The sequence below is a fragment of the Melospiza melodia genome, unplaced genomic scaffold (genome assembly GCF_035770615.1).
Source record: "Melospiza melodia melodia isolate bMelMel2 unplaced genomic scaffold, bMelMel2.pri scaffold_18, whole genome shotgun sequence".
Taxonomy (NCBI): Eukaryota; Metazoa; Chordata; class Aves; order Passeriformes; family Passerellidae; genus Melospiza; species Melospiza melodia.
In genome coordinates this window covers 15,788,374-15,814,074 of record NW_026948525.1, presented here as the reverse complement: position 1 = coordinate 15,814,074, position 25,701 = coordinate 15,788,374, and the positions used below count along the sequence as shown (strand labels likewise).

The window sequence follows — 25,701 nt, the reverse complement described above, 5'->3', positions numbered from 1 at the left end:
TCTACTCAATTTTCTGCAGTGTTGGTGGCACAGGGTGATTGGTCAAGGAAAGCACAGTGCAGAGGTTACGTGGACAGTCAAGGGATGAGTTATTGGTCAATAAGTAGAAATAATGTAAGTTGTAAGAGTTAATTGGGTAAGACAACTTTAAAAGACCTTGAAACCATACATTTTAGAGCCATTTTGAGGTGTTTGTCCAGCTTGCTGAACCTGGTATACACAGCATGCAAAACTTTAGAGAAGATAACAATAAACAAGAAGATGAAGACAAAAAAAGTCGTGTGCATCTCCTTTTACCTGGCACAGAACTGCTACAGGAGGGTTTCCCACATCCAGAGAGCCCCCAGAAAGGCCCAGCATAAAACAAACATCAATAACTGGCACCATGACAATATTTGTAATAGGTTGTTTTTTCCATAAAGTTTTTAATGAAGAGTGTTGTCTTAATTAGCCAATCATGTGAAATGTGTTGATTAAATGACCAATGATGTCCACCTCTAGGAAATTAAGGTATAAAAGAAGAGGATTGAAAAAAGGGTGACTTTGAGCCCTTAGACTTGTGATCGGAGTCTGTGTTATCTCTGATTAAATGGTGACATTTTGGTATCTGCGGGGGCTGTTGGGGCTCCTTTCTGAACCTCGAGACCCAAGAGGATCTTCTCTAATAAACTCTGCCTGAAGATCCCACTGTGCCCATGACAGGAACCCCTGTGAGTATCTGGGACGTCCTGGCTCTTTGGCAGCCTGGGGACTCCTGGGATGTAACTTTGGAGTCCCCGTGAGTGCCTGTGACAGATCGGTGCCTTTGCAGCCCAAGGTGCCCTGGGGTGTCACCATGGCATGGCTGTGACTGCCTCTGACCACAGGGCTCTTTACCATCCCCAGAAAGCCCTGGGAGGTCTCCATGGAGCCCCTGTCTCTGCCTGTGACATTCCAGCTCTGGAACAGCCTGGACACTCTTGGAAAGTCCCTATGGAACCCCTTTGAGGGCCTGTGACAAATCTGATCCTTAGCAGGCAACCATCACCAGTGCCCTCTTGCTATGGTCTTTTTCCATGGCAACCATCACCAGCTCCCTTTTGCGATGGTCAGTTTCCATGGCAACCATCACAAACCCCCTGTTGCTATGGTCAGTCCCTCGGCAGCTCCATGGAGACCCCATGCCAGGGCTGGTTGCCATGGACACCAGCTCAGGCCTGCAGCCAGAGCTCATTGCCATGGCAACGATTTTCAGCCCCCCCATCCCCAGGCTCATGGGATCCCAGAACCACAGAATTGGCTGAGCTGGGAGGGACCCATCAGCATCCTCCAGTCCAACTGCTGGCCCTGCACAGGACACCCCAACAATGCCAGCCTGGGCCTGGCAGCGCTGTCCAAACACTGCTGCAGCTCAGAGAGCCCTGGAGCTGGGACCTTTCCCTGGGGAGCCTGGGCAGGGCTCCAGCAGCCTCTGGGCAAAAACCTTTTCCTGACATCCAACCTGAGCCTGCCCCGACTCAGCTGCAGCCGTTCCCTCCACTCCTGTCCCTGGGCACCAGAGGGAAGAGGTTCCCACAGCCCCTTGGGAGACCCGCTCCCAAGGCTGCTGCTATGGCCACCAAGGCTGGGGTCAGCTGGGATGCTCGGTTTCCACGGGCTGGGGTTCAGGAATGGGATTCCCCAATTTCCTGCTCCTGCTAAAACCGCACTGCCCTTGCTGCCCTCCCGCCTCCCATTGAAAGCACAAACAGCAAAGATCCTGGGCTGGGATAAGAACAATTTATTGGGAACAGCAACGAGATAAGGAACAAACAGGAACAGCAACAACACTGATAACAGTAGAGATCAGAAAAACTATTTACAGGGAAAACTGCAACACCACTGACTGTCTCTTCCCGGCCACATATTCACTCCTGCCTGGAAAGGACACCCTTCTCCTTGGGGAAGACAGAATCCCTTTCCTACCCCTAGCAATGATCTGATTTGGGAGAGAATATAATGACGCAACCATGGCCAGACCCTCATGTTCTTGGACCCACATCATGTCATTGGCAGGGGCAGGAAAAGGGACAGGACTCTTTCAAGCATTAATGACAGGGAACATGGATCACCAGGGTTCTTCCAAATGTGGCTACTCCAATGGGGGATGAAGCTGGAGCAGTGCACAAAGCATTTCCTGCAGTTGGGGCATTTGCAGAGCTTCCCTTACCAGTGCCTCCATTGGTGTTTGATCAAGTGAGAGCTCTGGGTGAAGTTCTTCCCACACTGGAGACACCCGTAGGGCCTCTCCCTAGTGTGGATGCACCGTGGGTGATGAGGTGGGAGTTGCGGGTGAAGCCCTTCCTGCAGTTGGGGCAGTAGAAGGGCCTCTCCTCTGTGTGAATCTGCTGGTGCCTGAGGAGAGTGGAGGTGGTGTGAAACTTTTTTGGACACTCAAAACACTCATAGGGCTTTTCCCTGGTGTGGATGCATTGGTGGATGACGAGCTTAGAGCTGCACCTGAAGCCCTTCCCACATCCCCCACATTTGTAGGGCCATTCCCCAGTGTGGATCATCTGGTGGTGGATCAGGAAATTGCTCTGGCAAAAGCTTTTCCCACACTCCAAGCACTTGTAGGGCTTCTCCCCATTGTGAAGCTGCTCATGCACCACCAGCTCCGAGTTCTAGCTGAAACTCTTTCCACCTTCCTGGCACAGGGTGGGTCTTTGCTCCTCAGAGCACCCTGGGCTGGATTTGGAGCCCCTCCTCCTGTGGGATCTCGAGGGCTTTTTGTCTCTGTTGGAGTCCTGTGCTTTGGAGCCGCTCAAAACAGCCTTTTCCACAAGGTTCTGCTGTGGGGATTTGTCCTCCCTGGTCTCCATCCTCAGCTTCTTGCCTGTGGGAGAAAGGACAAGGACAGGATGCAATTTGTCTCTGTGCCACAGGGAAGGAGAAGGAGATCCCCCCAGTGCATCCCTGGCAGGACGGGGTTGGCAGCGGCATTGTCCTGCAGCTGGGAGCCGTGCTGGGCTGGGAGATGGAGCAGGAGAGAGGGGGAAAGGGGCACTGACTTCCTCCAAAACTGCTTGGGAGTCCTGAGCCATTGTCTCAGTTTGAATAGACAGGTGTATGCTAAGGAAGGCAAGAGCCTCCCTTGAAATGGAAAAGGTAAACACTCTCCCCCCGAATTGTTATAATTTTGAAATTATGTGGCTCTAAGGCAAAAGATATGGGAAAAGGAATAAAAGTTATTTAGCAGTAAAATTAAAATATAAATGCAATAGTACAAAGAAAAAGTGCTAACAGATTCAGAATACGACCTGATAATCTGTGGGGCGCAGTGGCGGTAGCAGTCCCAGTAAATGGTGGCTGTATTCCTCCTGCAGTGACAGGTGTGTCTCTGTTGAAGCAGGGATCCTGTAGGAGGGTGGAGTTTTCCTCTGAAGGTCCAGTGGTGGTGGTTTTGCGCCTGCTCTTCCTCTGGGAATCCAGTGGAAAAGGCTGACTCTGGTCTTCCAGCTCTCTGATTATATCCAGGTAGGAATGCTTCGGTCCTCCCTCTGGGCGGAGCTTCTCACAATGGGATGATGGAATTTTATCAGTCATGCAGTGGCACTCAATGGCCCATTAACAGAAGATTTCTCCTGGGAGGGAGGATGGGTTGTGGAAGAGATAAAGAAAAGTGCCCAATTAACAGAAGATAACTGCCCCATCAGATAGGAATAGAATACATCCCCCATGTCCAACCTAAGACAGCTGGGAAATGCTTTGCAGTATTCTGTGTCTGTGTTCGTGTGTATTTTACACTCCAAGTCCCCCAAATTTCCAAGAGGTTTTCCCAGAGGCGTTGTCTTGTCCCTGTGTCCATCTGCACCTCCCGCCACTGTGTCACTGTCACCTGCAGCCATCTCTGAGCCCACTGGCACCTCCCAGGTTTGCACTGAATCCCTCCCTGCTGCCCTCCAGCACTAGCAATGGCAGGGAGCTCAGAGCAGGAGAAGCCAGGCCAGGGCTAATGCCAGGATCATGAGCGCCTGGCAGAGGCAGGAAGAATTCCCCATTCCAGGGGGTGCAAGGGCTGCAAGGGGGGCACCCGTGTCCCCTGCTAGCCCCAGGGCTACAGACCAGGGAGGAGATGTCTCAACTGCCTCAGCTGAATTGCTTCCCTCAGCCCTTGGCCTAGGAAGTCTCCGGCTGAAGCACAACCTCTAGAGGAGAGTTTCTACAAGGAAGAGAAAAGAAAGGAATTGTTTCTTCCCTTTCCCTCATCCCTGCCCCTTGTGCTGATTTTCTTGTCATCTCTTTGCAAAACCAACAGAAAAGCATCGGCAATGAGGTGTTTCCCAGGGTCAGTTCCTAAATAGCACAAAGGAAGGTTTTCTGCCAGGGAAAAAGTGCAAAATGTGGGATTTGTTCAGACAGTTTAAAACATGACAATTTCTAAGCACTGGAAATCCAGAGGCCATAAAAACAGAGTCTGCAGTTGTGATGGTCCATTGTCCTCCCTCTTCCCACTGCTGATTTGTCACATCCCAACTCCAGAAGAGCAGATCATGGAAAGAAGACCTGCAGGGAGTGTTGGAGGCCTAATCCCAGAGACAGGAAGAAAGAGTGAAATCAGGAAAAGATTTCCAGTTTTTTTTCCTATCATAATGACCACAAATAGCTCTGTAGTCCATGTGCAATATCCAGATGAAGAGGAATGTTCCTGGTTTTTAATGCCACATTGCAGTACTTTGGAACATCTTTCTGGATGAGAACAAACCACAGGCCAATAACTGACCCACTTCGGTTCCCAAATCAGAAATCATTAAACTTCTACCAAGATGTCTTTCTCTGCAGGTGTCCCAGATTGCAGGCAAGATGGATTCTATTTGCCATCTGTATGGCAGTTTTCCTTATCTCTTCCACAAACAGTCCTCCCTCTGGGGGGCACATCTGCTGATAACAGACTATTGAATGTCACTGCATGGCTGATGAGAACTACAGCATCCCATTGGGAGATGCTCCGCCCAGAGGGAAGAGCCAATCATTCTAGCCAGATAGAATCTGGAGATTCTGGAACAGCAGCTTCTCTACTGGATTTCCCAGAGGAACAGCAGCTGCCTCTTCTTCCATTGGATCCTCTGAGCAACACTACACCCTTTTCTACAGGAGCCCTGCTCCAACAGAACCACATCTGCCACTCCAGGAGGACTGCAGCCACATTTCCACTTGGATTGCTACCAACAGCCTGACCAACAGGATGTCAGGTTGTGTTCTGACTCTGTAAGTGCTTTTTTAGTTTACTGCATTGTTGATTTTATCCTTTTATTTTCTTCCCTATTACATAAATGTTATTTCCTGCTCCCATATTTTTTACCTGAGACCACATTAATTTAAAATTTATAGTAATTCCCAGGGGGAGGGTTCACATTCTCCATTTCAGGAGAGGCTCCTGCCTTCCTTAGCAGGCACCTGTCTTTCCAAACCCAGACAGCAGGACAGAAGGCACTTTGATTCCTTTTGTCCCAAGTTTCTCCTGAGTTCATGACTTCAGATGAACTGGAATGGTCCCAACAGCACAAAAGCAGCAGGTTCGAACCCCCAGGCCACCAGTAAATGCACTCGATCCACGCCTTGCACAGCCGAGCAGCAATTCCTGTCTGTGCCCCAGCTCTGGGTCAGCCTGAGGGGCATCACTCTGGTGTGTGCGGGGCCGGCTCCTGCAGGACACAGCGCTGGGAGCCGCTCTGTGTCCCGCAGCTTCGGCATCTCAGGCGCTGCTCCACAGCTGCGGGGCCATTCCACCACTTTTTCATGGCTGTAGCTCCTGTGCCACCACTGTTCCATGGCTGTAGTTCCTGTGCCACCACCATTCCATGGCTGTAGTTCCTGTGTCACCACTGTTCCGCCTTTTCCATGCTCACTCCACTGCTGCTCAAAAGCTGTGCTGTGCTTTTCAGCACGGTTCGTCTGCTCTTCCACTGCTGCTCCTCTGCTGCTCCAACACCGCTCATCTCCCACTGTTCCACTGTTCCTTCTCTGCTCCTCCCTTGCTCCCCTGGTGTTCCACGGCTGCTGCTTCTGTTCTAGTGCTGCTGCCACAGCTGAGGTGTCACAGAGAGGGGAACGTTTGGGCAGCAACCACTGTGGTGTCACGGAGACCGGGACAATGGGGCTGCCATAGCTGTGGTGTCAGAGAGAGGGGAATGTTGGGGTGGCTGCTGCTGCAGTGTCATAGAAGGGAACACCGGGACTGCCATCACTGAGGTGTCACAGAGAGGGGACGGTTGGGGCTGCCACCACAGTGGTATCATACACATGGGAACTCTGGGACCACCAGTTCTGTATTGTCATAGAGAGGAGAATATTGGGGCTGCCTCTACCATGGAGTCATAGAGAGAGAAATGTGGGGGCTCCCAGAGCTGTGGTGTCACAGACAGGGCACTCTGGGTCTTCTACTGCTGTGGTGTGACAGAGAGGGGGACTTGATGCTGCCACATCTATGGTGTCACAGAGAAGGAAATGTTGGGGCTGACTCTGGTCTGATTCCTCAGACAAGGGAATGCTGAGGCTGCCACTGTTGTGGTATCACAGAGAGGGGAATGTTGGGGCTGCCATCCTTGTGGGCTCGAAGACAGGAGAACCTTGGGGCTGCTACCCCTGTTTTGTCATACAGAAGTCAATGTTGAGACTGCAATCTCAGTGGTATCACAGAGAGTGGAATGCTGGGGGAGTCACCCCTGTGGTGTCACAGAGAGGGGAACACTGGGGTTGCAATTGCTTTGGTGTCATAGACAGGGGGGACATTGGTATTGCCACTGCTGTCATGTCACTGACAGGGAAACACTGGGGCTGCAAATGCTGAGGTGTCACAGAGAGGGGAATGTTGGAACTGCCACTGTGCTGCTGCCATAGAGAGTAGAACTTTGGACAGCCAACCCTGCAGTGTCACAGAGAGGGGAACATTGGGGCTGCTACTACTGTGTTTTCATAGACAGGGAAATGTTGGGTGTGCCACCGATGTGGTGTCAGAGACATTGGAACGTTGGGGCTGCCACCACTGTTTTCTCATGAAGAGGGGAATCTTTGTTCTGCCATTGTGTTGGTGTCATACAGAGGGGAACGCTGGGGGTGCCACCTCTGTGGTGTCACAGAGAGGGGGATGAGGGGTGGCACAGCCGTGTTGTCACAGAGACGGGAACACTGGGGCTGTAACCACTGTGGTGTCAAAGAGAGGAGAACATTGTGACTTCCACTATGGTGGTGTCACAGAGAAGGGATTTAGGGCTGCCACTTCTGTGGTGTCACAGAGAGAGGAATGCTCAGTTTGGAACCGCTGTGGTATCATAGACAGGGGAACATTGGTGTTGCCACCATTGTTGTCTCACACACATGGGAACACTGCCAAACCTTCCCTGGTGCTGTGCCCACTCCAGTGCTGCTCCTCTGTGACACTGCAGTGCCTCTGGGGACATTGTCACACTGCAGTGCTTCCTGGGCACATTGTGACACTCTGGAGACTCATGGGACTATAGGGGCCCTGTCACACTCCAGGGTCTTGTAGAATCCATGTAACCAAGAGGAGAGTGTGAAGCTCTGTGGCTTCATGGAACCATCCATTGTGATACCTCAGGGCCTCATGCTTCCCACATTTCTTAAACAGCAGAGTTCTCAGGCTTGTTTTTTAATAACAAGTAAATATCTTGTCCTTGGATAAGTTTTGGGAAAGCAAAAGTGACAAACATGAAGGCCTTGAGAACCATTCATATCAGGGTGAGAAAACAAATCTTGGTTTCAATAACAAACCACAAGTATTGAAAACAAAAGGAGGGGTTGGTGTTTAATCTGTAACCAATGATGAGCTTGGGTTTTGCAATATGTATGAACTTAATTAACACGGTTATAAAATGTGCATGCTGGATCAATAAATTGGAGTTCGATGCTGATCAGAGGATGGTTCGTCTCCCCTCGCTTTCTACACAGGAGCAAAGATTGCTTTTGAGATTTCGTCATGGGAAGCTGTGGGTTGGATGTTGTGGGACTGTACTGCATCTGGCGGGAGTGAGGCAAAAGAGGTGTCTAAATATGCTACTTTGTGGAAAATTATCATGGAGATGTTATGATGCCCTGAAGGCAGAGAGGAAAGCTGCTGCTGTGGCATGTGCAGCCCTTGCCTCTGAGTCAGAACAGCCTCAGGCATTTCCAGTAACTTCAGTTCAGCAACTGCTTTCTACCACCTTAGACATTCTCTCACGCAGCAAACAAACCCTCAGCTCAGAATGGAGCATTACACCGACTTCTCCTCCAGCTCAGAGCGAGAATGAGGAAGCTGCTGCCTCTTTGGGGGCTTAGGCTGCAGACCAAAGGACAGTTGTACTCAGAGTGAAGAAACTATTGATAACAGTAACTTAGAAACTAAACATGCTGAAAGTGAAAAGGATAAGGAAGGAGATGTTATTATGAGTAATACTTCTATGGAACAGGATTAAAAGTCTTTAGTGGACAGTTTGCAAAAATTGGTAATTCAACAAAAGGATTCAGTTGTCCCCAAAAGAGACTATTCTTTTGAGAAAATGGACTTGCCAATGATAGCAGGTTCAGACAGACAACCTGGAAAGCGGTTACCACCCTCTAGGTTTGTCTCTGAGGCAGCATTCGAGCTGATTAGACAAAATCCTCTCTCTCATGCTGTAAAGAATGTGGAATTAGAGTTGGAATGTGACCCTGGAATAGAAGAAGCTCAGAAACAAAAGTGGAAGGGAGTTATTCCAGAAGCTATTGTAGAAGGGACTTTTCTCTCCAATGATGTAGAAGCTTTTCCTGTAGTAACTAATGCTGTAGGTAGAGTTTGGGAACCCTTCAACTAGGAGATTTTAGAGAGGTTAAGAGCTGCAATTTCACAATTTGGTTTAAAATCCCAACTTGCACAGTCACTTTTGCAGTATATTTTTACATCTAACATATTAATTCCAGCTGATGTGTATACCCTAATAAGACTCATAATGCCACCCCATCGGCAGGTGATGCTTCATAAAAGCTGGGAGGAGAAGTGTGCTCAGGAAGCACCTAGAGTGCAGGGTGATCCTCTGTATGGTTTAACAGCACAACAGTTATTTGGCAAAGGGCCCTGGGCTACTGCCACTGCCCAGGCTAGGAGCATTGATCAAGTCTTGCAGATGAATCAACAACTAGCATATAATGCTATCCTTGCACTTCCAGATGGATTACACACTAAGTCTTTTACACAGATTCGCCAAGGAATGAATGAGGACTTTGATAAATTTGTAGACAGATTGCAAGAAGCTATCTATGATCATCCTTATTTGGATTCAGACACAAAAGTACAATCGTTTAATATGTTTGTTTTTGACAATGCTAATGATAAAATTCAACAGATTTTGGGAAAAATAAAGAAGGGAGCTGATGTTACAGAAATGCTGGAACTCATGGCTAGAACTACAGAGAGACAAAAAGCAGCTTATGTAGTTGCTGCAGTACAGGATGCAGTAAAACCATTGCTTTCTAATGGTTCTAAATGGTTCTAATGGTTCTAAAACCATTGCTCCCTTTACTGCAAAAGGGAGCTGAAGGAAAGAACATTAAGTGCTTTGGATGTGGTAAAATCAGACATGTTAGGAGTCAGTGTCACTCTACAACTATGAAAAAATTTTGTTCTATCTGAAAAAAAGATAACCACAATACTAAAGAATGTCAGTTCCAGGGAAACAGGTCTCGGAACGCCTTCTCTCCGGGCATCACACAGCAAGTACGGAGAGCTGCCTGGATAGCTCAGCCTCCCACAGAGGAGGAGGAGGACTTTACTCACTCAGATCATCAACTCCTGGAAGCGCTGGAGTGGATGTAGAAACCGCAATAGACGGACTCTGCTGTGCACCTGATAGATACTAATGTAAAAGGATCCGTGGGGAATGGGCTTAGTGCTTTTCTGTTAGGGAGATCATCTGCCAGTAAAAAGGGACTGGATGTAATTCCTGGGATTATTGATGCAGACTATCAAGGGGTTGTTAAAATTATGGTCAGAACATTTTTCCCTCCTGTATCTATTACCAAAGGTTCACGAATTGCTCAGCTTGTTCCTTTTAAGCCTTGTGTCCCCTGTACAGGCTACAAGGAATGGGGAACAGGAAGTTTTGTTTCCACAGGTAAACCAGAAGTATATTGGGCCATGGACATCACAAGAGGTAAACCAGACAAACAGGTAACCCTGACACATCATCATCCTAATGGTGATTCTATTACAAAGAAACTCATAATTGACACTGGAGCAGATGTAACCATAATTTCAAACACAATATGGCCAAAACTTGGGCATTGGTCAATCCTACTTTAGGCATTGCAGGTATTGGAGGGACTCAGGCAACTCAGATGAGCAGGGAAGTAATTACTTTTACTTTCCCAGATGGAGTGAATGTGTCTACAAGGCCTTATGTCATGCAAACTCCTGGTTCTTTACTAGGTGTGCTTGGTGGGGATCTGTTAAGTCAACTAAAAGCTACCATTGTCACACAGCCTTTCTAGCAGCGGCCACTGGGGGGCAGCCAATCCTCAAAATTAGCTTAGCCACTAATACACCTGTGTGGATTGATCAGGGGCCGCTGTCAAAGGAAAAATTCCCCATAATCCAACAATTAGTGCAAGAACAGCTTGAGGAAGGACACATAAAGCCATCCACTAGCCCTTGAAACACTCCAACTTTTACCACCCTGAAAAAGAGTGGGAAATTGAGGTTGCTACATGACTTACGTGCTGTTAATGCAGTAATTCTAAGTATGGGTGCCTTGCAACCTAGTCTTCCATCTCCTACTATGATACCTGAGTCATAGAATCTATTGAGCATTGATCTCAAAGATTGTCTTTTCACCATCCCCTTGCATCCAGAAGACACTAGTAATTTTGCCTTTTCTGTTCCATCTATCAATAAGGCAGAACCCTACAAAAGGTATGAATGGATTTGTTTCCCCGAAGGCATGCAAAATTCCCCTACAATGTACCAAAATTATGTGGCTTAGGCATTAGAACCTGTTTGGCAGCAATTCCCTGAGTATATCATCTATCACTACATGGATGATATATTAGTGGCTGGAAAATAATTAGACTCTGTAACTCTTCTAAAAACCATGACAGTTTTGCTAGAAGAAAGGAGTATAAAAATTGCTCCTGATAAGGTGCAATCTTCTGCTCCTTAGAAATATTTCAAGCAGCAGATTGATCAGTCTGTAGTGAAGCCACAAAAACTCATGATTACCACTGAAATTAAAACTGTACATGATATCCAGAAGTTAGTAGAAGATATTTAATAGATTAGAACTATATGTAAGATAATTAACAAAGAACTTGAACCATTAATACAGTTTTTAAGTACTTCGTCTCAAGCAGATGAACGCCGGACCCAAGATTATGAAACAACAGCAAGCCTTAGATCACATTGCCACAAAGGTTGCTACCTCACATGCACATCATCTGATTGAAGATGTTCCAGTTCAATTGATGATCATCAACCAGAGCAAAGAAGATGGCAATTATGCCAAGCATCCTTTCGCCTTGATTTATCAATAGGTTAAAACTCAAGCTAATCCTTTTGTTATTTTAGAATGAGTATTTTTACCTGTAAAACAATCTAGAACTACTACCACTCGACTGGAACTTTTTGCTCATTTGATTATGAAATGTAGTGAGAGAATATTAGAATTCTAGAGACATGAACCATATTCAATTGTAGTACCATTAGCTAACTAATATCTTAAATAGAGAATTAAGCATTCTGTTTCTTTACAGATAGCTTTAACTAAATATGATGGTAAAGTTTACAATACTTATCCACAGCACCAGCTGTTATCTTTAGTGGAGCATCATTTAGAGGTGATTCCCTCCTGAAGGGAACTGAGGGCCCCATATGTTGACCAGACCTATCCCACAGGGAAGTCTGTTGCCTCCCTGGGGCCTGGGTACAAAATATCACGGAGAGACTTCCTGGGCTGATTCAGCCCTCTGATTATTACCCACTGCTGATACTCCAGGCTGGTAGTGATGAGATTGAGGAGTGTCAAGGCAATTAGAAAGGACTTCAAGGTACTGGGTCAGGTAATTGATAGGGCAGGAGCACAGGTAGTGTTCTGCTCAGTCCCATTGGTGGCGGCGGAAAATGATGAAAGAAACAGAAGAATCCGTATCATCAAGTGGCTTAAGGGTTGATGTCACCGGCAAAATTTTGGATTCTTTGATCATGGCGGAACTTTTACAGCATCTTCTCTGCTGGAACCAGATGGGGTACACTTCTCTGTTAAGGGCAAAAGGTTTTTAGCTCATGAACTGGCAGACCTCATTGAGAGAGCTTTAAACTAAGTTTGAAGGGGGAAGGGGAACCAGCTGAGCTATCTGGAAACAGGCCCAAGAATTGCAAGGCTAAGATAGGGGTGAACTCAGTAGCCCAGATGAGGTGCATGTATACCAATGCACGCAGTTTGGGCAATAAACAAGAAGAGCTGGAGGCCATGGTGCAACTGCAGAGCTATGATGTAGTTGCCATCACGGAAACATGGTGGGATGACTCACATAACTGGAGTACTACACTGGATGGATACAAGCTCTTCAGAAGACATAGGAAAGGAAGAAGAGGAGGTGGGGTGGCCCTTTATATTAAGCAAACTTTTGATGCCATCGAAATTGAAACAAAGGAAGATGGAGTTGAATGTCTATGGATAAGAATAAAGGGGAAGGCCAACAAGGCTGACACCATACTGGGAGTCTGTTATCGTCCACCCGACCAGGAAGAAGAAGTAGATGACTTATTTTATAAGCAGTTAAGCAATGTCTCAAGATCATCAGCCCTTGTTCTTGTGGGTGACTTCAACCTACCAGACATCTGCTGGGAACTTAATACAGCAGTAATGAGGCAGTCCAGGAAATTCTTAGAATGTATGGAGGACAACTTTTTGTTGCAGCTGGTGGATGAACCCACCAGGGAAGGGACTATGTTAGATCTGCTATTTACAAATAGAGATGGGCTGGTGGGAGATGTGGTGGTTGGAGGTCGTTTGGGGCAGAGTGATCATGAAATAATAGAGTTCTCAATATTTGGTGAAGTCAGGAAGAGCACCAGTAAAACTCTTGCATTGGACTTCCGGAGGGCATACTTTGGCCTGTTCAGGAGACTTATTCAGAGCGTCCCTTGGGAAGCAGCCCTTAAAAACAAAGGAGTTCAGGAAGGGTGGGCATACTTCAAAACAGAGATCTTGAGGGCACAGGAACAGACCATCCCTGTGTGCCGAAAGATCAGTCAATGGGGTAAACGTCCAGTCTGGATGGGAAAGGAGGTCTTGGAGGAACTTAAGAATTAAAAGAGGATGTATCAGCGTTGGAAGAAGGGTCAGGTCTCTAAGGAAGTATTGAAGAGGGCTGCTAGAGTATGCAGAAAAAAAAATTAGGGAGGCCAAAGCTCAGTTTGAACTCAGAATGGCGACTACTGTTAAGGATAATAAAAAATGTTTTTATAAATATATTAATGGTAGGAAGAAAGGTAAGACCAGCCTTTGTTCTTTATTGGACAAAGGTGGGAACTTAGTATCTGCAGATGAAGAGAAGGCAGAAGTGTTTAATGCCTATTTTGCCTCAGATTTTAATGGGAAGATGACTTGCCCTCAAGACACCCGCCCGTCTGGGCTGGTTGATGGTGTCAGGGAGCAGAATGGTCCCCACATTATCCAAGAGGAGGCTGTCATAGAACTATTGAAATGCTTGGATGCTCATAAATCTATGGGACCAGACGGGATCCACCCCAGGGTAATGAGAGAGCTGGCAAATGAGTTTGCAAAGCCACTCTCCATCATTTACCAACAGTCATGGCTTACTGGTGAGGTTCCGGATGACTGGAAGCTGGCTAATGTGATACCCATTCACAAAAAAGGTGCAAAGGAGGATCCTGGCAATTATAGACCAGTCAGCCTGACCTCTGTACCTGGCAAAATAATGGAACAGTTTATATTATGCGCCATCATGCAAAATTTGCAGGATGGCCAGGGTATCAGACCCAGCCAGCATGGATTTAGGAGGGGTAGATCATGTCTGACTAACCTGGTCACCTTTTATGACCAGGTAACCCGGCTAGTGGACGCAGGGAAGGCTGTAGATGTTGTTTACTTGGATTTCAGCAAGGCCTTTGACACTGTCTCCCATAGCTTACTCCTAGACAAACTCGCAGGCCGTGGTCTGGACAGGAATACTCTTTGCTGGGTTCAGAACTGGCTGGATGGCCGGGCCCAGAGAGGGTGGTGAATGGTGTTGCATCCAGGTGGCAACCAGTCACCAGTGGTGTCCCTCAGGGGTCTGTGCTGGGGCCAGTTCTGTTCAATATTTTTATTGATGCCATGGATGAGGGTTTAGAGTCTTTTATTAGCAAATTTGCAGATGACACTAAATTGGGAACGTGTGTAGATCTGCTAGAGGGATGTAGGGCTCTGCAGAGAGATTTGGAACGGTTGGATGGATGGGCAGAATCAAATGGGATGAACTTCAATAAGTCCAAGTGCCGAGTACTGCACTTCGGCCACAATAACCCCCTGCACCGATATAAGCTAGGGACGGTGTGGCTGGACAGTGCTCAGGTGGAAAGGGACCTGGCGGTGCTGGTTGACAGTCAATTGAATATGAGCCAGCAGTGTGCCCAGGTGGCCAAGAGGGCCAATGCCATCCTGGCCAGTATCAGGAATGGTGTGGCCAGCAGGAGCAGGGAGGTCATTCTTCCCCTGTACTCGGCACTGATGAGGCCTCACCTGGAGTGTTGCGTCCAGTTCTGGGCCCCTCACTTTAGGAGGGACGTTGAGTTGCTTGAGCGTGTCCAGAGGAGAGCAACGAGGCTGGTGAGGGGCTTGGAGCACAAGCCATATGAAGAACGACTGAGGGAGCTGGGGTTGTTCAGCCTGGAGAAAAGGAGACTCAGGGATGACCTTATCACTCTCTACAACTTCCTGAAGGGTGCCTGTGGTGAGCTGGGGGTCGGCCTCTTTCTCTGGGAGACAACAGATAGAACAAGAGGACACAGTCTCAAGCTGCATCAAGGGAGATGCAAGCTAGAATTAAGAAGGAAGTATTTTACAGAAAGAGTGGTCAGATACTGGAATCATCTACCCAGTGAGGTGGTGGAGTCATCATCCCTCGAAGAGTTCAAAAAAAGACTGGATGTGGTACTTGCTGCCATGATCTAGTTGAATTGTTAGAACATGGGTTGGACTTGATGATCTTACAGGTCTCTTCCAGCCTTGAATTTCTGTGATTCTGTGATCAGCATCTAGAGGACAGACCCTAGAGATCTGACTGTGTCCAAGTGTCTAATGTCATGGTTTGATGCTGGCACAATGCTAATGCTCTCATGAAAATACATTATTTTTGGTGTCTGCTGTGAGATGTGACTAGGAATAGAGCAAAGCAGGCTCTCTCTAGAAATAAAGAAGAGATAACTTTATTAATTAACTTACAACTATATGTAAAAAGAAATACACAGAAAGAATGAAAACTTTCTAAAAACATTTCCCCCACCCCCCACCAAATTTCAAATTCATCTGTTTCTCAGATCAACAACTCTCAGTCCATCACCATCCTTTAGATAATCAATTCTCAGTTCATTAAGGAGTGAGGAGTCTTTCTTGTGCCATAGGCTTCCCCTGGAAACACAGTTGAAACGTGTTGTGTTTCCTGTCACACGTGGCACTGCCTGGAGATCATTTGCTATCGTGACATCTTCCTTCCATGTCCAGTGCTCTCACCACTGCACATGGACCAGAGCTTCTTCTAGGGTTTTCTTTTTAAGAGTGCTTTGTCTAGTTCTAAAAAACAGCACAGTCTCTCACTTTTGGGGCACTTTTTTCCCCCCAGATTTCACCCCCTGGGGCTGAGGGGTCTCAAGAACAGAGATCTCTTCCACTGAAGAACAAAGGCACCAACCACCCTCCTCATCCATTGCCTTTGTTCACACACTCTTTCTCATAACAATACTGAACTCTCTTAGCTCTGAGCTATTGCTTCCTCTTAAATGCTTTCTCTGTGTTGCAGAAAAAATGGTTCTGTCTTTGGCTATACAAGAAAAGTCTAGCTGAAGGCCACTCTATCACCTCTTCTCACTTAAGATTGTTTTCTACTTCTCTCGTGGCCCATTTCCTCTTATCTCTATCTCTCTTCTCATTCAACTCTAGGAGGATCAGCATTTGTAAGGTTTCCATCATCCAAGAAAAGGGTTAAAAATCTCAGGCTCTGCCTGTCCAGAACTCCCACGGCTGCCCTGCCAGGCACCTTCTCGCTGCACCCCCTCTACCCTTCTCCATCTCCGCCGGCCATGCTGCCAGCATCAAGGTGGCACATGCACAGGCACAGGCTCACTCTCCCTCTCTCTCTCCTGGGGGTGGGGGTGCCTCTCGGTGCTCCTCCACCCTTCCATCCTGCAGGGGCCTTCACCTCCCCTCTCTGTCCAAGGCCCCGGCCTACCTCACCCAGCTGCATGGCTTCCCCTTCCCCACCCAGCCTGCAGCTGGGCAGGGCAGCTCTGACCTCTTTCACCACCGGAACCCAAGAGAGCTTCCCCCTGGGAGTTCCCTGCTTTTACCCTGTGTTCTCAGAGGCATATCCATGCCCTTAGTGGCCACACCAGGTGCCAATATTCAAATCTGAGCACTTATTGGTTTGACCACAGCATCACAAAAAACTCACTTCCTTTTCAAACCAGGACATAAGGGCAGAAGGTTTTTAGATCATGAATTGGCAGAACTCTTTGAGAGGGCTTTAAACTAGGTTTGAAGGGGGAAGGGGATGCGGCTGGGCTGTCTGGAGGCAGGCCCAAGGGTGCTAAGCCTGAGTTAGAGATGAAATCAGCAGCCCAGCTGTGGTGCACGTATACCATTGCAGGCAGCATGGGTAACAAACAAGAAGAGCTGGAGGCCATGGTCCAACTGCAGAGCTGTGATGTAATTGCCATCAGGGAAACGTCATGAGATGACTCACATGGCTGGAGTGCTGTGCTGGATGGCTACAAGCTCTTCAGTAGAGACAGGAAAGTGAGAAGAGGTGGAGGGGTGGCCCTTTATATTAGGGAGGCTTTGGACAACAGGTATTGAAATTAATGATGATGAAATTACATGTTCTATGGGTAAGACTTAAGGGGAAGGCCAACGAGGCTGACATCCTCCTGGGAGTCTGTTATTGTCCACCGAACCAGGAAGAAGAGGTGGACAACTCATTCTATAAGGAGCTAGAGAATGTTTCAGGTTCATCAGCTCTTGTTCTTGTAGGTGATTTCAACCTGCCAGACATTTGCTGGGAACTCAGCACAGCTGAAAAAAGCCAGTCCAGGAAATTTCTAGAGTTTGTGGAGGATAACTTTTTTCATAGCTGGTGAGTGACCCCAGCAGGGTAGGGACTATGTTAGATAATAAAGATGTTTGTAAATAAAGATGGTTTGGTGGGAGATGTGGTGGTTGGAGGCTGCCTGGGGAACAGTGACCATGAAATTAAAGACTTCTCAATATTTGGTGAAATCAAGAGCAACATTTAGAAGATTTTTACATTGGACTTCTATAGGGCAGACTCTGGCCTGTTTAGGAGACTTATTCAGAGAGTTCCTTGGGAAGCAGCCCTTAAAAACAAAGGAGTTCAGGAAAAGTGGACATGCTACAAAACAGAGATCTTGAGGGCACAGGAACCAACTGTCCCTGTGTGCCAAAAGGTGAATCAACAAGGCAAACATCCAGCCTGGATGGGCATGGAGGTTTTGGAGGAACTTGGGAATAAAAAAAGGATGTATCATCTTTGGAAGGAGGGTCAGATCTCTCAGGAAGTATTTAAGAGGGCTGCTAGAGAATGTAGGAAAAAATTAGGGTGGCTAAAGCTCAATTTGAACTTAGAATGGTGACTTTTATAAGGGATAATAAAAAATGTTTTTATAAATATACTACTGGTAAAAGGAAGAGTAAGGCCAGCCTTTGTTCTCTGTTGGATGAGGGAGGGAACTTAGTAACTGCAGATGAGGAGAAGGCAGAGGTGCTTAACGCCTTCTTTTTCTCAGTCTTTAGTGGGAAGATGGCTCAGGACAGCTGTCCTCCTGGGCTGGTAGATGGGGTCAGGGAGCAGAATGGGCCCTCTGTTATCCAGGAGGAGTCAGTCAGAGAACTGCTGAGCTGCTTGGATATTCATAAATCCGTGGGACCAGATGGGATCCAGCCCAGAGTGATGAGGGAGCTGGCAGATGAGCTTGCCAAGCTGCTCTCCATCATTTACCAACAGTCCTGGCTCACTGGTGAGGTTGCAGATGACTGGAAGCTGCCCGATGTGACACCCATTCACAACAAGGGTGGGAAGGAGGATCCTGATAATTATAGGCCAGCCAGTCTAACCTCAGTACCCAGTGAGGAAATTGAACAGTTTATACTGAGTGCTATCACACAGCACTTACAGGATGGCCGAGGGTATCAGACACCCAGCAGGGGTTTAGGAGGGGAAGGTCGTGTTTGACCAACCTGGTCTCCTTTTATGACCAGGTGACCCTCCTGGTGGGTGCAGGAAAGGCTGTGGATGTGTCTGTCTGGGCTCCAGAAAGGCCTTTGGCATTCTGTCCCACAGCACACTCCTGGAAAAGCTGCAGCCCATGGCTGGGACAGGAGCACTCTGTGCTGAGCTCAGAACTGGCTGGATCAGAGAGTGGTGGTGAGCAGTGCTGCATCCAGCTGGCAGCCAGGCACCAGAGGTGTCCCCAGGGCTCTGTGCTGGGGCCAGCTCTGTTCAATATTTTTATTTACCACATGGATGAGGGGATTGAGCCTTTCATTAGTAAATCTGCGGATGACATTCAGCTGGGAGTGTGTGTCCATCTGTTGGAAGGTAGGAGGGCTCTGCAGAGAGACCTGGAATGGTTGGAGGGATGGGCAGGGTCAATAAGAGGAAGTTTAATAAATCCACATGCCAAACCCTTCATTTTTGGCCACAATAACCCCCTGCAGCGCTATAGGTTGGGGCCTGTGTGGCTGGACAGTGCCCAGGCAGAAAGGGACCTGGGGGTACTGGTCAACAGCAGCTGAACATGAGGCAGCAGTGTGCCCTGGTGGCCAAGAGGGCCAATGGCTCCTGGCCTGGATCAGGGACAGTGTGGCCAGCAGGAGCAGGGAGATCATTCTCCACCTGTACCTGGTTCTGGTGTACTTTGCATTCTTGCCCTGTACTGGCACCATACCTTGAGTGCTGTGTCCAGTTCTTGATGCCCAAACTTAGGAGAGACATGGAGGGGCTGGAGCGTGTCCAGAGAAGGGCAACAAGGCTGGGGAGGGGTCTGGAACACAAGTACTGTGAGGAGCGGCTGAGGGAGCTGGGGTTGTTCAGTCTGGAGAAAATGAGACTCAGAGGTGACCTTACCACTCCCTACACCTTCCTGAAAGGAGGTTGTAGTCAGGTGGGGGTCAGTCTCTTTCTCCAGGCAGCAACTGACAGATCCATAGCACACAATCTTAAGCTGTGCCAAGGGAAATACAGGTTGGATATTAGGAAAAAGGGTTTTCACAAAAAGTGTGATAAAGTCTTGGATTGGTTTGCCCAGGGAGATAATGCAGTCACCATCTCTGGATGTGTTTGAAAAAGGACTGGATGTGGCACTTGGTGCCATGGCTTAGTTGAGGTGTTAGGGCATGGGTGGGACTCAATGATATTGAAGGTTTCTTCCAACCCAGTAATTCTCTGATTCTGTGATTCTGTGATTTGATGATCCCATAGGGCCCCTCCTTGCTCAGCCCCTTCTGCAATTCTCACGTTTTGGCTCAACCTTTGTGTTCCTTCGAGACACTGGCAGAGCTGCTGGGGACAGGGCAGGAGCGGGGTAGCCTCAGTGTTCCCCTGTCTGTGTGTGACACCACAGCGGTGACAGCCCCAGCATTGCCCTGTGTGTGACACCCCAGCAGCAACAGCCCCAGCGTTCCCTGTGTGTGACACCCCAACAGTGACAGCCCCAGCGTTCCTGTGTGTGACACTCCAGCAGTGACAGCCCCAGTGTTCCCCTGTCTGTGTGTGACACCCCAGCGGTGACAGCCCCAGCGTTCCTGTGTGTGACACCCCAGCAGTGACAGCCCCAGCTTTCCCTCCCTGCAGTCGCTCCAAGGGAAGCATCCAGAGCTGCGTCCAGTCCGTAGAACTCAGCGGCCACTGCCCACCCCAGCCTGGGCTGATGTTGATTTTGTTATAAATGAGACTAGGCAAATATTCAAGCAGCAATCAATTCATTAATTAATATGGTAAAGTATGAGCAATACAGCACTGGGTACAGTGGGGGAAGTTTTCCCTCCGACTGCACACCAATAGTTGAGGCTTACAGGCATTTATAGGGGTACTCATCAGCTTTCTCAGCAGTTCCAATTCCCAATTTTTACTCATCAGCAGTTTCTCTTCTCAATTCTACATCCCAATTCCATACATATTGTGATTTAGTTTTTCTCAGGATGTATCCCAGAAAGGAGTATCCCCAGATGCTGGTGGTTCGGTTTCTGAAAGAAGGAAGAAGTCTCCCAGATGGTGTGGTCCAGCTCTCCAGATGTGGATCCACCTTTGATTGCAAGGACTATAAATCTCATAACAGTGATGTCCAGCTTTCCTTGGTCAAAACTATAAATCCTTGAGTTGATGTTCATCTTCCTTTCTCAAGCTGCTTTTCACTGTTTTGTCAAGGTGCGAGATAACCATGTTTCCTTTCATATATTCTAAATGTAGAGTTTCAAAGATCCTTACTACAAGCAATATCCTAAAATTATACTTCAAAAGGTTATTATTGCAAAACTCTTTAAGGCTTAGCTACCAGCATAAAGTTCCTGTCAAAAAGCAACGTCCTTAAAGCTTTAATTCAAATGCTCCTAAATCAACTTAAGACTTATAAAGGTTAATTACGAACAAAAGATAGGTTCAAAGGCCTTCTTCCATGCTTTACTTTCTTCAGTAATTACTAGAATTTGTCTATACCTGTCCCATGGTTGGTTTCCACACATATTACAATCACAAATACCACGTTGCTTGTATGTACCTGACACAGAACACAGCTTTGTATTTCAAAGAGGGGCACAGAGACGGCTCCTGTGAGAAGCTGCTGGAAGCTTCCACCATGTCTGGCACAGCCAATTCCTGGTGGCTTCAAAGATGGACCTGCTGCTGGCAAAGGCTTGGCCAGTTACTAATGGTGGCAATGCCTCTGCGATAACAGATTGAAAAAGAAATCAAAATAGAGATTGTGGTGCAGTTTTAAGCCCAGTCAGAGGACAGCAGAGGTAGAACATGTGAGAACAACTCTGCAGAAATCAAGGTCAGTGCAGAAGGAGCAGCAGGAGGTGCTCCAGGCACTGGAGACCCAAGCACCCTGCTGGAGAGTCATGGAGAGAGGGGCCCTGCTCCCAGGCTGGAGCAGCCTGTCCCTGGAGGAATGCACCCCCTGGAAGAGTGACCCATGCTGCCGCAGTTTGGGAAGGACTATTGTCCCTGGCATGGACTCACACTGCAACAGTTTGCAGAGGGCTGCTGCCCCTGAAATGGACTCACATGGGAGAAGCTCCTGCAGAACTGTCTCCCTTGGGAGGGACCCACGGTGCAGCAGGGGAACCACTCCTCTCCCTGAGCAGGGGCAGAAGCCATGGGTGATGAACTGACCATTACCCCCATTCCCTGTCTCCCGGCACTGCTGGGGTAGGAGGTAGAGCTGGAAGGAGGGAGGTGAGGACCCTATTGTATTTCCCCTTTTCCTGCTCTGATTTTGTTAGTAGTAAATGAATTTCACATCTCTAAGCTAAGCCTGTTTTTCCCAGGACAGTATTTGATGAGTGATCTCACCCAGTCCTTATCTCAACCCATGAACCCTTCATTAAATTCTCTTTGTCCAGCTCCAGAGGGGAGTGAGTGAGCAGCCCACATGGATGCCTGGCATTTGGCCTGGGTCAACCCACGACACCTTGGTACCACAGGCTCACAATGGACCCTTGGCTCTATTGGGGTCTCATTGGTTCCATCAGGCCCTGCAGGGCCACTTCATTCAACAAGGCCCCAAAGTTTCACAGTGGTCTCCAGGATTCCATGAGGCCCTGCAATGTCAAAATGGACCTTTGGATCCATGGGGGCCCACAGTGTCACAATGGGCTCTTTTGCTTCTACAGCTTCACAATGGCCCCTCGGTTCCATGTGTCCTGCACTGTTCCATGAATCCTTAGTTCCATGGGGTCCTGTAGGGTCACAATGGTCTCCTTGGTTTCGTGGTGCCACAGTTGCCATCATTTCCACGGTATCACAACTGCCTTTGGATCCCAAGAGGCTCCAGAGTGTGACAATGGCCCCTTACTTCCATGACGCCCTGTAGTGTCACAATGGTGTCCATGATTCCAACAGGCCCTGCAGTGTCACCATGGACAGTTGGTTCAATGACACTCAACAAAGTCACCATGGCCCCTTGGTTCCACAGAGCCCCACTGTGTCACTGTGGTCCCTTTGCTTCCAGGGCTCAGAAGTGCCAGAATGACCCTTTGGTTCCATCAGGCCTTGAAGTTTCAAAATGGTCTTCATGGCTTCACGAGTACCCCCTGTGTCACAAGAGACTCCTGGTTCCCTGAAGTTCTCCCGTGTCACAATGGGCCCTTGGTTCCAAGAGGTTTGGTAGAGTCCCAATTGACTCCTTGGTTCCATGAAGCCCTGCTGTGTCACAATGCCCATGGTTCCATGAGTGTCAATGGTGTCACCACGGTCTCCTTGGATCCCCAGTATCACCATGGTCTCCTTCGTACCATCCAGGCCTTGTAACAAGAGACAGGGAGTCATTTTGTGCCTTAGATGAAAGGCTGCAGGACTCATGGTTGTGAGGCTATGTCACTGACAAGAGACAAAAACCACCTGAATCTGAACGCCAAATATCGTCTCAAATACCTTCAATCCCAGCCTCGACAGAGGTAGAAAATACAAACAGAGATTCCCCAGTAAATCAAAAACAGGGACCATATTTTGAATGCAGGCAAAATGCATTCAAGTGCACTCAAATGCACTCGCTATGATGGGGAGGTGATGATCCCCTATTCCAAGAGTGAACTTAAGAAGGGCTGACTATTGAAGGAACTGCAGAGAACCACAATATAAGGAAAGCAGGTGGCACAGGTAATTCTGGGATAGGCAGACCAGAAAGCAAGAGCAGATGAACCAGTGTAGCCACCACCAAGAAGATCATGTTCACGTGCTGTGGGCAGCAACCCCATCAGGCCATGTCACCATCCCCTGGTACAAGATGGGTCACGATGGTTCATTTCACTGATCTCAGGGTGCGAAGACACACAGCAGGGGACTTTCAGTATTAACCAAAACAAATGCACCTTTTATTGAGTGCCCACAGCAGATGCAGCACAAGGATTGGAATGGGGATAAAGGATAGAGAGACAGAGAAAAGGAGGGGGGAATAGCTACCAACAGAGAGATGAACTCCTCGTGGTCCGGCCAATAGATCAATCTGGTCATGTCGGGGAGAGTCTCAAAGTCTTTGGTTAACTCTGGGCTATTTTATAATCTGCCGCCAGGAGGGGAGCAGGACGGCACATGGAGGGAACAGTGGAGAATAAATCCATTTGGAAGAGGCACAGACAGCCCAGTTCTGTACAGCACAAACCGGTGCCAGCAGTGAGCGGGGCCCGTTGTTTCAGGACTGGTTCCAATGGGAAACCTCCTGCTTCCCATGGCAGACATCCCGCTCCACTGAGGCCAGCACCCCTGGGTTAGAATTTGAAGGGTCTCAGTCTCAGTCCTTGGGGAGGGCTTCAAAATCCGTCCTTGACAGCGGCTGTAAGGCAGATGAGGGATCTTTGGACCGTCTCTTACAGACTGACATCGCAAAATATAAAAATAATAATTCATCTCCCCTTAAAAGAAAATTAACTGAATTATTAAAATTATAATTATTTTTCTTATTTATAGTATTATTATTCTATATTTGTATTACCAAATTTGAATGTTTATATTAAAAAACCCATACCATTTTAGCAAGCAAAAAATGTATTGGTCATTAGTTCTAAGTAACATGATTCCCTTCATTAATTCACTGTCCAGTGAAGCTCTTGATTTCTCCTTTATGCTTATTAGTCCCATTTTAAATCCTTTTGTCATCTTTTTTATCATTTTCACAGACAGGGTAAAAAAGGCCACTTTGGGGTCCATGGAGACATTTCTGGGGATCATTTGGGGCAGTTCAGGGTCTGGGAGGGAATTCAGAGAGAACTTGAGGGTCTGGAGGACACTTGCAGGAGCCGGGTGGGCACTTGGATGGGCACTCAGGGATTCTGAGGGACAGTTCGGGGTCTGGGGCAGCACTTGGGGGTCCAGGGTGGCCCTTGGAGGTCAGGGAGGGGAATTTGGGGCCCTTCGAGGTCTGGGCGGGCCCTTGGGGGGCTCTGACTGGGATCTCTGGGGCACGAGGGTTGATGGGAGTTGTAGGCGAAAGTCTAATACGGTTAAACAGGGCCGTGGAGCATCACGGGAGTTCGAGACGCAGCTGCAATGGTTTTCAGTGGGGCGCAGGGCATGACGGGAGATGAAGTCCCGGCTGGAACAGCGCTGGACATACGCCGCAGAGCATTATGTAAGCCGTAGTCCCGGAAGTGGCTCCAACGCTTTGTTTGGAAGTCCGGGAAGGCTCTTCGGGGAGACTCCTGCGTCCAAGCCGTGACTTGAGATCCTCGGGGGAACGTAAGCGGTTCGAGAGAACTTGCAGGGAGTTGGAGGACCTCTAATAATGTTCTTTAGGGTGTGGGGCGCGGCAGGAGTTTTAGGCGCAGGACTGTGTTCTGAGGGGCTCTGGGGCCGCGTGGGAGGAGAGGAGATGAATTCCCAGAAGTGGCTGTACTGGGCATCTGTGCTGTCAGGAGCACTCAGGGGATCCGGGGACGCTTTTGGGGGGTCCCGAATGGGCACTGAGGGGGCACTGAGGGATCCTGGAGGGTCTGGGGGATACTTAAGGGACAAAGTGGAGGCAGATCCTGGATGTTCTGTGGAGTGCAGGGCATGACGGGCGTTGTAGTCCCGGCTCCAATGGGGCTCAATTGGGCCGCGGGGCATGACGGGAGTTGTGGCTACCATAGGCACCGTCCCCGAGTCTCCGATCTCTGGCGCTGATTGGCTTCGAGTGATGACAGGCGGGAGTCTTGGCAAATGGGATGCAGTGAAGGCGGGAACAGCCCATTCAATTTCTCCCGTCCCTCCCATTACAGCCCAGTTCATCCCGAGTACAGACCAGTACAACCCCAGTACAGGCCAATACAACCCCAGTACAGCTCAGTTCATCCCAAGTAAAGGCCAGTACAATCCCAGTGCCCCCTCCAGTCCCTCCCAGTACAGCCCCATCCCTCCCAATAACCCTGAGTTTATTCCCAGTCCCTTGCAGTTCCCTCCAGTGTCATCCACAGGATGCCCCAGTGTCCCCAGTCTTCTCCGCAATGGCCCCAGTGTCTCCAGTATGTCCCAGTTTGCCCCAGTGTCACTCCCAGTATGTCCCAGTGTCTCCCACAGAGTTCCCAGTGTTCCCCAGTATGTCCCAGTCCTCCCCAGTGTTTCCAAGGACAGTTTAATTTCTCTCGGTGGCCATGGCAGCCAAACCCAGCAGTGGGGTCAGTGCAGTGCCCATGTCCACAGCCCCTTGCAGGGGCCCAGTGCATCTTGGGCTGATGATCCACCCTCACAGCTCGCCCAGGGCAGCTCTGCAGTGGATTTGGTGGC

General features: G+C 48.5%; 1 pseudogene; it reads right to left on the bottom strand.

Annotated features, from left to right (window-relative positions):
* Window positions 1-2,345: 2,345 nt before the first annotated feature.
* LOC134433393 (zinc finger protein OZF-like) overlaps window positions 2,346-25,701 on the bottom strand; it is a 498,900-nt pseudogene continuing 475,544 nt past the window's right edge.